This window comes from Lepisma saccharinum, chromosome 1 (genome assembly GCF_977018435.1).
Source record: "Lepisma saccharinum chromosome 1, izLepSacc3.1, whole genome shotgun sequence".
Taxonomy (NCBI): Eukaryota; Metazoa; Arthropoda; class Insecta; order Zygentoma; family Lepismatidae; genus Lepisma; species Lepisma saccharinum.
This window is the reverse complement of record NC_139229.1, coordinates 74386902-74399597: the sequence shown is the minus strand read 5'-3', so window position 1 is coordinate 74399597 and position 12696 is coordinate 74386902. Positions and strand designations below refer to the sequence as shown.

Here is a 12696-nt window from a genome sequence, read left to right as displayed (position 1 = left end):
CTTGCATAACATTTTCCATTATAATTTTCGAGTACATTTTTTACTAGCCAATCATGAGTCGCAAAACTTGCTACGAAATTGACATGATACTCTCCTGAATGCAAGTCGATGCATTCAGTGAGATTGTTGGAAGTTCAATCGGTGGCGAAGAATATATGCATATACAGTGGGATCCATGAGTATTACCGTGCAAATTGTGCATGACTATTTTAATTAATTTTTCTCTTACATCCTATAAGCGATGGATCTTTATGTATGCTGGTGCAGAAGTTGTCAACAGATTGATTTTAGTTTTCTTTTATTCTGGAAGCTCTTGTTGGGTCAAATAACGTGCAGGAACATGGTGATGGACAATTTGCATGGTAATACTCATGGATCCCACTGTACAGCTAAATGTGTACAATTATTAGCCTCTATAGATCGTATCATGTTTTGGAAATGTGTGAAAGTGTGAAAAATGAAGACCTCCAAATGAACCGTCAAGTTTGTTTACTGTTTGTTCGTTCCTCATTCGAGTACCGGCAATAGCATGCGTGTTAGCGATTTTCTCTCATTAGTTTCATCGTTATATGCCAGTAATATAAACTAACTAACTAACTAACTCTCTAGCCTTTTTAAAACCCGAAGGTTCATGGCTGCAGCAACACAGGCCTTCCATCTGTCCCTATCTTGAGCAAGATCTATATACTCTTTTTCATCCCTACCGATTTCCTTTAGGTCCATCTCAACGTTGTCCTCCATCTTCGTCTTGGCCTTCCTACAGGTCTCTTACCATCAGGTTTCCCAACAAGAATCCTGTGAACTCCTCTCTCCTCTCCCATCCGTGCCACATGGCCTGCCCACCTAAGTCTTCTCGATTTAATTATTCTAATAATATCTGGACATGAATACAAATTATGTAGTTCTAAATTATGTAACCTTCTCCACTCACCTGTCTCCTCATCCCTTTTAGGTCCAAAGATTTTCCTAAGGATCTTATTTTCAAATACTCTCAATTTATGTTCCTCTTTCAATGTAAGGGACCAAGTTTCACATCCATATAATACTACAGGCAAAATTACTGTTTTGCATATTTTAACTTTTAGTTTCTTAGATATAAACGGGAAGACAAAAGATTATGAATAGAAAAGTAACATGCATTTCCTGAATTATGACTACTTTTTATTTCCTCTTTAATATAATTTTCATTTGTTAATATTACTCCTACGTTTTTGAATTTGGAAACTGGTTCAAACGAGTTGTTATCAATAATTAGATTTTGATTATTACGTAACACTTGGTTTCGGCCTGTAAGCATATATTTCGTTTTCTCTTTGTTAACTTCCAAACCTATCTCTTTAGCAGTTTTGAAAAATATTTTAGCATTATTCTTAATTGTATTTATATCATCCCCTAATAAGTCTAAATCATCTGATATGCTAACAACTGAGTCACACCATTTAATTTTAGTCCTTCGTTAGTTTCTTTTACCTTCCTAACAGCATATTTTAAGGCAAAATTAAAGAGCAATGGAGATAATGCATCTCCTTGTTTTAACCCATCATGAATTGTAAATTTGTCAGACACATTAATATCCACACGAATTTTAATTTCTGTTTCATTGGTGCATACTTTTATCATACTAACAAGCTTCTTAGATATTCCAAACTCGACTAATATATTATATAATTTATCTCTTTTGACCGAATTATATATATTCCAACTTTTTTTCAAGTGTCTGTCTAATGTGAAAAATTTGATCTGTTACGTTTAAATCCACATTGATAATCACCTATAATTTCATTAGCATATGAGATTAGTCTTGTTAAAAGAATGTTAGATAATATTTTATATGTTGTTGAGAGTAGAGAAATTCCGCTGTAATTATTTCAGTTCATTTTATCACCTTTCTTAAACACAGGAACAATTATGGATTCTTTGCACTGTTGAGGGATTTCTTATTTATTCCATATTAAACAAATTAATTTATGAATTTCACATATTATCGAATTTCCACCATATTTAATTAACTCAGCTGGTATTAAATAAATGCCAGGTGCTTTGTTATTCTTTAGCCTTTTATTAGCATCTTTAACTTCAGTCAAGTTAGGTTCTTGAACTAAAGGTTCTGCTGTGTAGACTTCATTTACTTCTGATTTATCTCCTACATGAACATTTAAAAGATCATTAAAGTAGTTATTCCATCTACTTAGAATATCGCTGGGGTCAGCTAGAAAATCACCGTCTTTATCTTTTATAAGTTTATTTTAGGTTGCCACCCCTTTCTAAATTCATTTACACCTTTATATAAATCTCTGATATTTTTGTTTTTGCTGTTTGTTTCAATTTCGTTAATTTTACTTTTCAAGTAATCTCCTTTTTTTTTTACTTCTAAACGTCCGGTTAACTTCTCGCTTTATTATATTCTAATTGCTTAGATTTGTATCATCAAAGTTATTTAACCACCTAAGTCTAGCCTCATTTCTTATTTCTATTAGATTATGACATTCATTATCAAACCATGGCTTACGTTTTCTTGGTTTATGGTATCCTATACTTTCTTTAGCGGCTGATTCTATTGCATTACGTATGTGCTCCCAATTCTTATTTACGTCTGTTTCATTTATATTTTCATAATAAGTTAATAAACTAAATCAATCATTCACATAAACCTTAAATCCAATCCCGTTTACCTTATGTGTCCATAAGGTGAACTTAGAAAACTCAATTCAAGTGTTCTTGCTAGAGTATTAGGATTTTTTCCCCGGATGACTGACGATAATCTGCTTCTTGAAACATGCCAACCCTGCATCGTAGGCCTACCAGTACGCACTTTTATTTTAGACACTGGTTCATTGCTATTCACGGCGGTTGTAGCCTCGTAATACACGGAAGGAAAGATCCCATAAACGATCGGATTTTATTGGCCGTGCGTCATTCCGATCACGACGGACATGTGCGGCTGCCTGCCTCACGTGGTCGGTGGAGTCCTTGAGACGACCAATGTGTTTCCAGTTCAAGGGACATTCTCTCGCAGAGGTCCGCGCTTTGTTCGTTGCAGAATATAAACTGCCCTCTTAACGCTCTCGATGTTTTCATATGGTTATTTCGTTGTTTTGTCTTGTTATCTCTAGTTATTTTTATTTCCATCATTCTATTTTTCTACTATATTTGAATTCTTCTTATTTTCTCTTATTATTTATTTATTTTCTTATTTTATGTCTATTTCATTTCTTATAATCTGCCGATCTATTTGCCGAAGTGTTTAACAGCGTTACAACGTCAGGGGTCCAGGGTTCGAATCCTCGCCTGGTCAGGGGTGCACTTTGTGAGTGTCCCTTCCCCTTTATAATTTCATCACTCATCCCCATCATCGCGATTAGCCAAAAGTGGCAGAAAAGCGACGATTAATAACAAAAAATAAATAAATAAAACTCCTAGTCATTTAAAGGGCTCGGGTGAAAAACATAGTAAGTTACATTTTGGTCATTTTTTATTAGAAAGTAAAATGTGCCATTCTTCAATTTTCGAGAGAAATTGCCATGTCATACAAATTGCATTGGACTCAGTGAAGCCTTCTGAAATTGGTAAACACAACACGAAAACAATTTATCTACAGTGTAGCCTGTAATATCCTTTTCTCTTAATGCACTCAGAAATGACCAAAATGTCACTTATTCATTTCATTTTTATTTGTCTTATTTCACAACGTATTTTCTGCCGCTTTTTGCTAATCGCGAAGATGTGGATGATTGGTGATATCGATGAAAGAAACATAAACCTACATTACAGCTGTGGAACCTCAATTATGAGGTGTACAGCTGCGAGTGTCTGTGGGCGAAATATCACCAGAATTAATACATAGGAAGGGAACTATTTCTTACAAGGCACGTGTCTTAGTTTGGCAAGAGATCCAGAGTAGTAATACATGACGAATCTCTTAAAAACTACACAACAGAAACTTCTTGCATGTACGCGTAAAATACGGAAACGAACATGAGGAAAATATACACTAGAACCCATTTATCATTACCTAGGTATATGTGTATGTGTCTGTTAAGTGAGCATGCAACAACATTAAGTAAACACTTGTATAACAAAAGAGAAAACATGTGTTGAACTCATATTTCATAACCGGAGAGCGTTTTCTTCTTCCATTTCCTTGGGTTCGATAAAAAAAATACACTTTCAAGTAATTGGTGCGTGTGAAGTAATTCCCTTACGCCCCAAATCGTCGAAGTTGAAGCAGGTGGTTCTGGTTGAAAGAGTGAAAACTTGAGTTGTCCTTAACCTTGGATTGTGGCAAGTATAAAAAAGTGGGGGGGAGGAAAGAGAATACGCAATACGCACTGGCTAAGCTTCTGGAATTATGTAGGTTAAAGTGTGGCTTCAAGTAATGAACATGCCTGTATTTTTACGACTTTCACTTTCGCCAAGTCGTCGACAGGTTGCGGGAAGAGAAGGCCGAGGAAAACGTGCTACTTGTATCAACACTCGAGAAAAGTGCAAGTAACGATTCGATGTATCGCTGTGAAGGTCGTGGATTTGTGTCGATGTGCATCCGAAAATCTTGTAAACAAGCAATGGATTAGCAGATGACGCGACTGTTCTTAATCCTTTGCATGTTTGATGAACCAGGATGAACGAACAATTTAACATGCTAACGTAAGAACAACCCGGATGAATGAACAATTAAACATCCTAGCGCAAAAGACAAGTCGGCTGAACGAACAATTGAGCATCCTAGCGTACAGTCACAAACACTTCTGGGTTGTAACAATTCCATCGATTCTTAATACGATTACTACAACCCAGAAGTGTCCGTGAATGTACAACCAACAGCGAAGATAATAGTAGGCAAATTGGCCATCAATATTTTTTTTTCTTAAACTAAAACTAGTTTACTTTTAAAAATTAATTTGCGATTTCTCCGACTTACACTAGTGTGTAAGTGTCCGTTTACACTAACATTTAAAGCCTCCCCGATGGCACAGTGGTAATCACCTTGTAATGAAGGGGTCCCGGATTCGATACCCGGTGGATGCACATAATGGTTCGGATCCCACTTTAAACTGTAGGTCCAGTCCCGATTAGTTTTACTGCGCATAAAGTGGACTTAAAACACCAAATAAATCAATCAATAAACCGATAGAAAAAATAGCAACACAATACAAAACATTACTAAGATTAAACAGAAACCAGTTTCACTTACTGACAACGATTCAAACGCCCTCTACAAATCTTTGTGTGGTATGTACAAAAGACTGGACTTCGCTGCCTGTTGGTTGTATTTTACTTCGTCAAAAGTACATTTCAGAGGACACTACACTTTCGGTAATAGGGGGATAATTCAACTCGTACGATTAATTTCGGGCTGGGAATTCTTTAACAACCACTGCCCTGTGACACTGAGCATTATCGTTGGAGCACTAACCAATTGTCTAGTTCAGACTTCCGAGGCGTGACACCGTAATTTGGTTTCATAATCGATCGCGAGTCTAACGATAGAACCCGCCAGTCATAGTTTCAACCTCCGGAACAAATTGGTAAATAATACCTTTACTGACGTAAAGACAAACAAAATTGCCCTTACCGAAAATTTGAAGTCACATTGATAAATTGTCAACTTTTATTCTGCGTTTGGATCTTTTGTGACCGGATCATGAGAAAAGATCATGGGGAAAATGCGTCGTTTCATTGTGCGTAACAATGGAATTCGTGAATTTTATATTATCCACATGATCAGTTGTCTTTTATGAATTTGACATTCGCTCATTGATTCACAGCGATGTTACGACACTCTTCGACTTACTTCACAACATGGCGATGTATCTCCCAGCGATGCCTAGAGTCAAGTCATGTTAACCAGGCTGTAGACCATACTATGCTGTGTTACTTAGATTAGGAACTGCTTGGTCGAGTTTGGGGATAAATAGGAGATGCTTGCATGGTTGAACATGGACACAATGAAGCAGTTTGGAGAAATTTCCCTAGCTGGGGGTATGCTTTACTCACATTTCTTATCTGGGGGCCTACTGTGTCCCCCCTTCTACCTCCAGCACTAACAGTATGTTATAATTATATAGGCCTCCGCGATAGCGCAGTGGTACGTCGTCGCCTTGTAATCAAGGGGTCCCATGTTCGATACTCGGTGGAGGCACATAGTGGTTCGGATCCCACTTTAAATTGTAGGTCCAGTCTCGATTAACCTTACTGCGCATAAAGTGGACTTAAAACACCAAATGAACAGCATTTATTTATTTATTTTACTTCGCTTTTTTGCCACTTTAAGCTAATCGCGAAGATGAGAATGAGTGATGATACAATTAAATTGATGAAGGGCTACTCACAAACACCCATGCCGGGATTCCAACCCCTGGATCCCTGGCGTCGTAGCGCGCTGTGCTAACCACTCCGCCACGGAGGCCAGCTAACGATATGTTACGAATGCATTTACGTAGGGAATTCATGGGGTGTACGGTTGATTCATTGTAATTCATTTGGTTTATTTTACATCACTTTTATGCCACTTTTGGCTAGTCGTGAATATGAAAATGAATGTTGAAATGAGGAAATTCGTGATACTCAGAAGGAACACCCAAATACAGGCCGGTATCCCTGGAGTCGTAGCGGGCTGTGCTAACCGCTCCGGCACGGAGTGTAAGAAGTGACCCTTTGTTGAGAGCCCCAAATGTCAACCTCACTTTCACGTAGTACACTCTGAACTGTATACTGGAGACTAACGAGGCTCTGGCGTCTGGACTCAGCCAGTATAATTCTTTGTGAGGCTTGCGTTGTATCTATTTGTGTTTTTGATTGTCCCTCGGTCAATTTCATCTTATCACCACCCATCCTCATCTACACGATTAGCCAAAGGTGCCAGATAAGCGAATTAAAATAAAATCAAATCTATCAGTAAGGGCTTCAGTCTCATGACTTAATTTGTCGAACTGTGCTTAACATCCTCCGCCGAGTTTAACAATAAAGAAACGTATAATTTTTAGACTTTATAACGATATCTTCTTGTCAGATTGGTGGAATAAGTAACGAGCGGGGAGGGGGTGGAAATACTCAGACTGAACAACTATATTCGAAAGATACATGAACAAGGGAAACGGTAACACGGAGAAGAAAGTGAACTGATGAAAGCAAAAATGCTAAAAAGAAGAAAAATAGGAACTACAGAAATATGAATAACACGCTACGAATTCACTGGCCATAGGTTCAAATCCTTTGTATTTATTCCCTCATTCATTGATTGATTGATTTGATTTATTTTGCTTCGCTTTTTGTGCAACTTTTGGATAATTTGCCAAGATGGTGATGAGTGATGAAATTAATGAATGGACACTCACAAACATCCATGCCCAGGCAGAGATTCGAACCCGGAGCCCCTGGCCCCTCATTCATTGGATTTATTTGTCATTCATCCAGATTGTCACTATTAACTTATAAAGGTAGAGAAATTATTCCAATAACCAATAAAAATACATTTAAAAAAACCTTCAATGTATAAGAGAAAATATCCTCTTATCTAAAAACCTTTCTTAAGAGTTAAAAAAAGATGTGTAAAAAGTTCCTTGAGAAAGATTAAAAGTGCAAGGTTGAAGAACAACATGCACAGGACAACACAACTTATTAAAAAGTATAACTATACTAAAACTTTCTCACAGACACTAGAAGAGACTTGATATGCTCAGAAAGTTAATGACATTTCTTAGAACCCTGTCGTCAACGACTGGTTATGAGTTGGTGTTTTTAGTCGACTTTATGTACAGTAAGGCCAATCGGGACTGGACCTACAGGTTAAAGTGGAATCCGAACCACTATGTGCCTCCATCGGGTATCGAACCGCGACCTCTTCTTACAAGGCGACGACGCTACCACTGCGCGAAAGGGGAGGACAACTGGGAATGAGAAATAGCATTAACAAGACACAACAACTGAAAGAAATAAAATACGTGATTTACATATAAAATTATAAAAAAGACTAGAACATAGAAAGATATGAAAATAAGTGGATATATTAACACTAACGCAGTAAAATATGGTAAACGAGAAAGGGAAATAATACGAATAAGAAAAATGTAAGCGAAAAGAAAGGTTACGTATTCCATAAGGAAACTAATAAAGAGAAAGATAATATTACAAGATGTAATAAGTGGAAATGAAAGGACAAGTTATGGACGAGGATAGAATGATCAGCTGTGAGAAAAGGAGACGATATGAAACAAAAAACTTTACAAGAAACGACAGGTAGTAAGGAAGCTATTAAAGTGAAAGATAATTACGGAAAGAGTAACGTCTGCAGAGAGACCAGGCATGGATGAGGTAAGTGGTACCTGAAGAAAGAATATGCAAACTCATGAAGGCAAAGAGAAATTAATTGAAAAGAAATGTAAGGCACTGAGGAAAATGATAGAGAAACAGATTGAGTAACGGCCAAGCAATGAATTAACGAAAGTAGTCAATGGCAAAGAAGGGTGAGAGATGATGGAAACAATGAGGAATAAGCAAGACATATGGAAGGAAACCGTACAGCAGGAACCAAGGGAAGAAGTAATTATAATAGCAGATCAAATTTCGACAGTCCGTTCGGAATTCATTGGTTTGGTTTACTATACTTCGCCACTTTTAATCTCGACGGTGAGGATGAGTAATGAAATTGATATAGGGACACTCGCAAGGAACACTCATGCCCAGGCCGGGATTCGAACGAAGTTGAACGATTTAAACCCTGGTAAAGAATATATATTTTCCCTCGTTTCACATAATCAGAGTTAACGTGAAAAATGTCCTGCAGTTTGATATTTATATGCCTGCACGAGCTAAATTCGTGAATATGGAAACTTTCCGCTGAGAGACTTCAGTGAAATCGTCAAAGCTTGAAGTGGAAATTGTTAGCTGGTGGGAAGGGGGAGGGTGAGCTTGCAGGCTATCTGGGAGGATGCTCCTGTGGATAAATATAGGAATAGTGAGACAGCTGGGGGTAGAGTTAACAAAGTTTGTTTTAGATCCTATGCACACACGGAGTTACAGATTAAAGTGGAGTCCGAACAGCTGTGCAATGTCGATACATTAATTTGGTTTAATTTACTTCACTTTTCTGCCACTTTTGAATAATCTGTAAGTTGAGGATGACTGATGATATGATGAAATTGATTAAGGGACACTCACAAAGAACACCCATGCCCACGCTGAGATTCGAATCCGAGATTCCTGCTGCACTGTGTAATGAGTCTCCACCGGTGGTCGAATCTGGGATCCCTTGATTACAAGGCAACAGCCTCACCACTTCATCAACGGGGAGGCAAAGATGAATTTTGAAGCTCGATTTATACAGGATACGTTATTCGGTTCTGCACGGTGGGTCCACATAGATGGAATCGCCGCCATTCATCACTCATTCTTCTAAGAAATAAGTGAAAAATTTATAACCGTGGCGGAGTAGTTAGCATAGCGTGTCCCTTCATCAATTTCATCATACCATCGCTCATCATCTTCGCGATTAGCCAAAAGTGGCAGAAAAGCGATGTAAAATAAACCAAATCAATCTGAGTTTACAAAGTTTGAAAAATCACGCTAAATTCTTTGACAGCACGAACGAGCGAGGAGCTACCTGTCACACCACTAGTTGATATCTCTCGTTCGGTAAAAACAAAACACTGCTTTATCCTGGGTCTATTTTTCGTTCAAGATAATTTAGAACTTACCTGGATTGTGTTGGTCTCTCAGACGATATTCCTACTTTCTATTTCAAAGTCGCACGTGGAGGAATGTCCAGGAATGAGTCCGTTAGCAACTGGGCTTCCACAACCAAACACTTCCGCTGGACAACTTCTGACAGAACCAGCCCACCGAAAAAAATAACAAAACAGAATCACTTGGGTAAAAGTCACACCACGAAAGTTCTCTTGAACACTTGTGAAGTCACGTTACAGAGTTTCTTCAATGAGTCGCGCGCTCACGTGCATCAACACGTTGTACAGGTCGCTGATGGTGTCCTACTGCAACGTGCGGTCCTTGGTAAAGCTCATTTATTCCATAACGTTCGTCCGTTCTTGCAAGTCTGCGAGCTGGAGCATGTGTATATGATTCTATATATGATTTCGTACTCCGCAGCTGTCTCATAAGATCCCCCTCAGGTTATATCTCAGGGTTTTTTTCATTCTCTCTGCTCGATTCATTGCCGGCAGTGCGGAGGTGGAGGGAGAAAACCTGTTACGTCACGCCGACCGTCCGCGCTGGTTGGTCGCAGCGTTGCAGAAACCCAATGACGTCCCGCAACGGAGGGGAAGGCAAAAACCCACCTTCGATAACCTGCCAAACGTCTTATTTACGTCTGCTTTGTTTATCTTTTTTTGTGTCGAAGGCTAAAAGCTAGGCGAGAGGAGGGCAGAGAAGTAAAAACACGAGGCTGGATTTTACGCTGCGTGCAAATGATCTTTCGCATCGAACGGCGAAAACAGAACGGAGCGTTTTTGGATGTCCCTGAAATATTGAACTCGACCTCCTCATCGTCTTATCGGGATTGGATCTCATACTCTCCGGCTTTAGCGACATGTTTTTGCCAGGAACTTTCTGGTCATAGCAGATAATCATCTCTAGCTGTAACATGTATTTACCGCTGCATTCCGAAGTGCAGTTTCAGCCCATAGACATCTTATCGCACTATCTGTAAACTAGAGATAAATAAGGTGTCTCAGGTTCGATCTCTGATTCTAGAATCTAGGTAAGCTTCTAGATTCCCTAGCTTAGCTTCGGTCCAGGCTTCCAAACCTTAATATTGCATCCAGAAATACATAACTTCGTCTGAATGCAGAACTCCTTTGAATCTCTTTCGGATCTAGTATTCCTTAACCTTCTTTTAATCAGGGATTCCTTGCTCTAACTCTGAAACTAGCTCTCGCAAGAATAGTTTGAATGTAAATTTCCTCTCTATCTTCACCTAGTTTTATTTGTTCTAGTTTAATTCCGGAAATTTAGAACATGATTTGAACCTAGGCATCGTCGAAAAGTTCGAATCCAGAATGTCGTACTGTAATATTAAATCCAGATGTGTTAAAGAAACAGGATTCCGTACGCCAGTCTTCAGTGTTGTATTTTCTACACTCATCTTTATTCTACGATTCCCTAATCTAGTTAAAATTAGGCTTTCCTTCTCTAGTGTCCAAATTACGAGTCGGACTCTGTGGCCGAGTGGTTAGCACATCGCGCTGCGACACCAAGAGTCCCGGGTTTGAATCCCGCTCGGACTTGGTTGTTTGTGAATGTCCATTCATCCATTTCATCACTCATACCCATCTTCGCAAATTAGCCAAGAGGCACAAAACGCAAAGTAAAATAAACTAAATCAATAAATAAATAAATCCAAATTATGATTCAGTCTTAAATTTAGCATTCTGTACCTAGTTCGAGTTAAACATTTTTTTTCCAGTTTTCAGTTTAAGATTCCATTCTGTAGTCCTGAATTTAGGAATCCTGATATATTGAATTTATTAGTCCTCCTGTGCCTTGAATTTAGAATTCATTATTTTGTCTTGAATTTATGATTCCCTGATTAAGTCTTGAATTTAGGATTCCTGGTGTTGTTTTGAATTTATGATTCCTGATTAAGTCTTGAATTAAGGATTTCATTCTCTAGTCTTGAATTCAGAATTCCTGCTGTTGTTTTGAATTTAGGATTCCTGATTGAGTATTGAATTTAGGATTCCTGATGTTGTCTTATTTATGATTCCTGATTAAGTCTTGAATTAAAGATTCCCTGATTAAGTCTTGAATTTTTTATTCCTGCTGTTGTCTTGTATTTAGGATTCCATTCTCTGGTCTTGAATTCAGAATTTCTGCTCTTGTTTTGAATTTAGGAATTTGGAATTCTCTAGTATTGGATTTATTGATTGATTGGTTGAGTGTTTTAAGTCCACTTTATGCAGAGTAAGGCTAATCGGAACTGTACCTATAGTTTAAAGTGGGATCCGAACCACTATGTGCCTCCTGAATATCGAACCCGGGACCCCTTGATTACAAGGGGACAACGCTACCGCTACGCCATCGGGGAGGTTCAGTATTAGATTTAAGATTCCATGCTGTTATCTTGAATTTAGAATTCTATTCTCTAGTCCTGAATTTAAGATACTATTCTCTAGTCTTGAATTTAGAATTCCTGCTGTTATCTTGAATTAGGATTTGCAATTTGGAATTGTCTAGATCTAAGTCTTGAATCCTATACTCACAACCCTACTCTTGGATCCAGGATTCCGTAATAATAGTGATTTCTTCTATCTCTACAACGCTAACTTCTATTCTGTGCAGGCTAGCGAGCAGACGAAGACAGGAAACGTGCGTTCTGTCGACGCTCTTCTAGACGAAATGACAACATGAGGAAAGAGAACAGATCAACCGACTCACGCGTCCAGGAAACGTTAGAGAGGATGGCTGACAATGTGACACACATTACACACAGCTCCAAACGCACTCGTGAAAATCATAAACATTAAACGTGCAGGAAGATACTTCAATGAGGTCACTCCTGCAAGTATCGGCAAAAACAAACTCAGGTGTATCCATGGGGAGAGAGATAAACAACGGCACGTCACGAAGACGTGGTTTCTGTCAAGGTTCCCTCGCTACGCAGGGGACATCATTTTGCACTATTCAGCAGATCCTGTGGGCGAGGAAAGAGCCTTGTTTGCGTTTTGGAATAGATAGCTTTAGTCA

General features: G+C 38.5%; 1 protein-coding gene across 1 annotated transcript in view; it reads right to left on the bottom strand.

The window, feature by feature from the left end:
* The window catches only part of LOC145996555 (very long chain fatty acid elongase AAEL008004-like), a 51715-nt gene extending 41583 nt beyond the window's left edge, over nucleotides 1-10132 (bottom strand). The window contains exon 1 of the mRNA XM_083133055.1: nucleotides 9693-10132. The gene's annotated coding sequence lies outside the window, so the exon portion shown is untranslated. The remainder of the gene's footprint in view (nucleotides 1-9692) is intronic.
* Between the last annotated feature and the right edge of the window lie 2564 nt (nucleotides 10133-12696).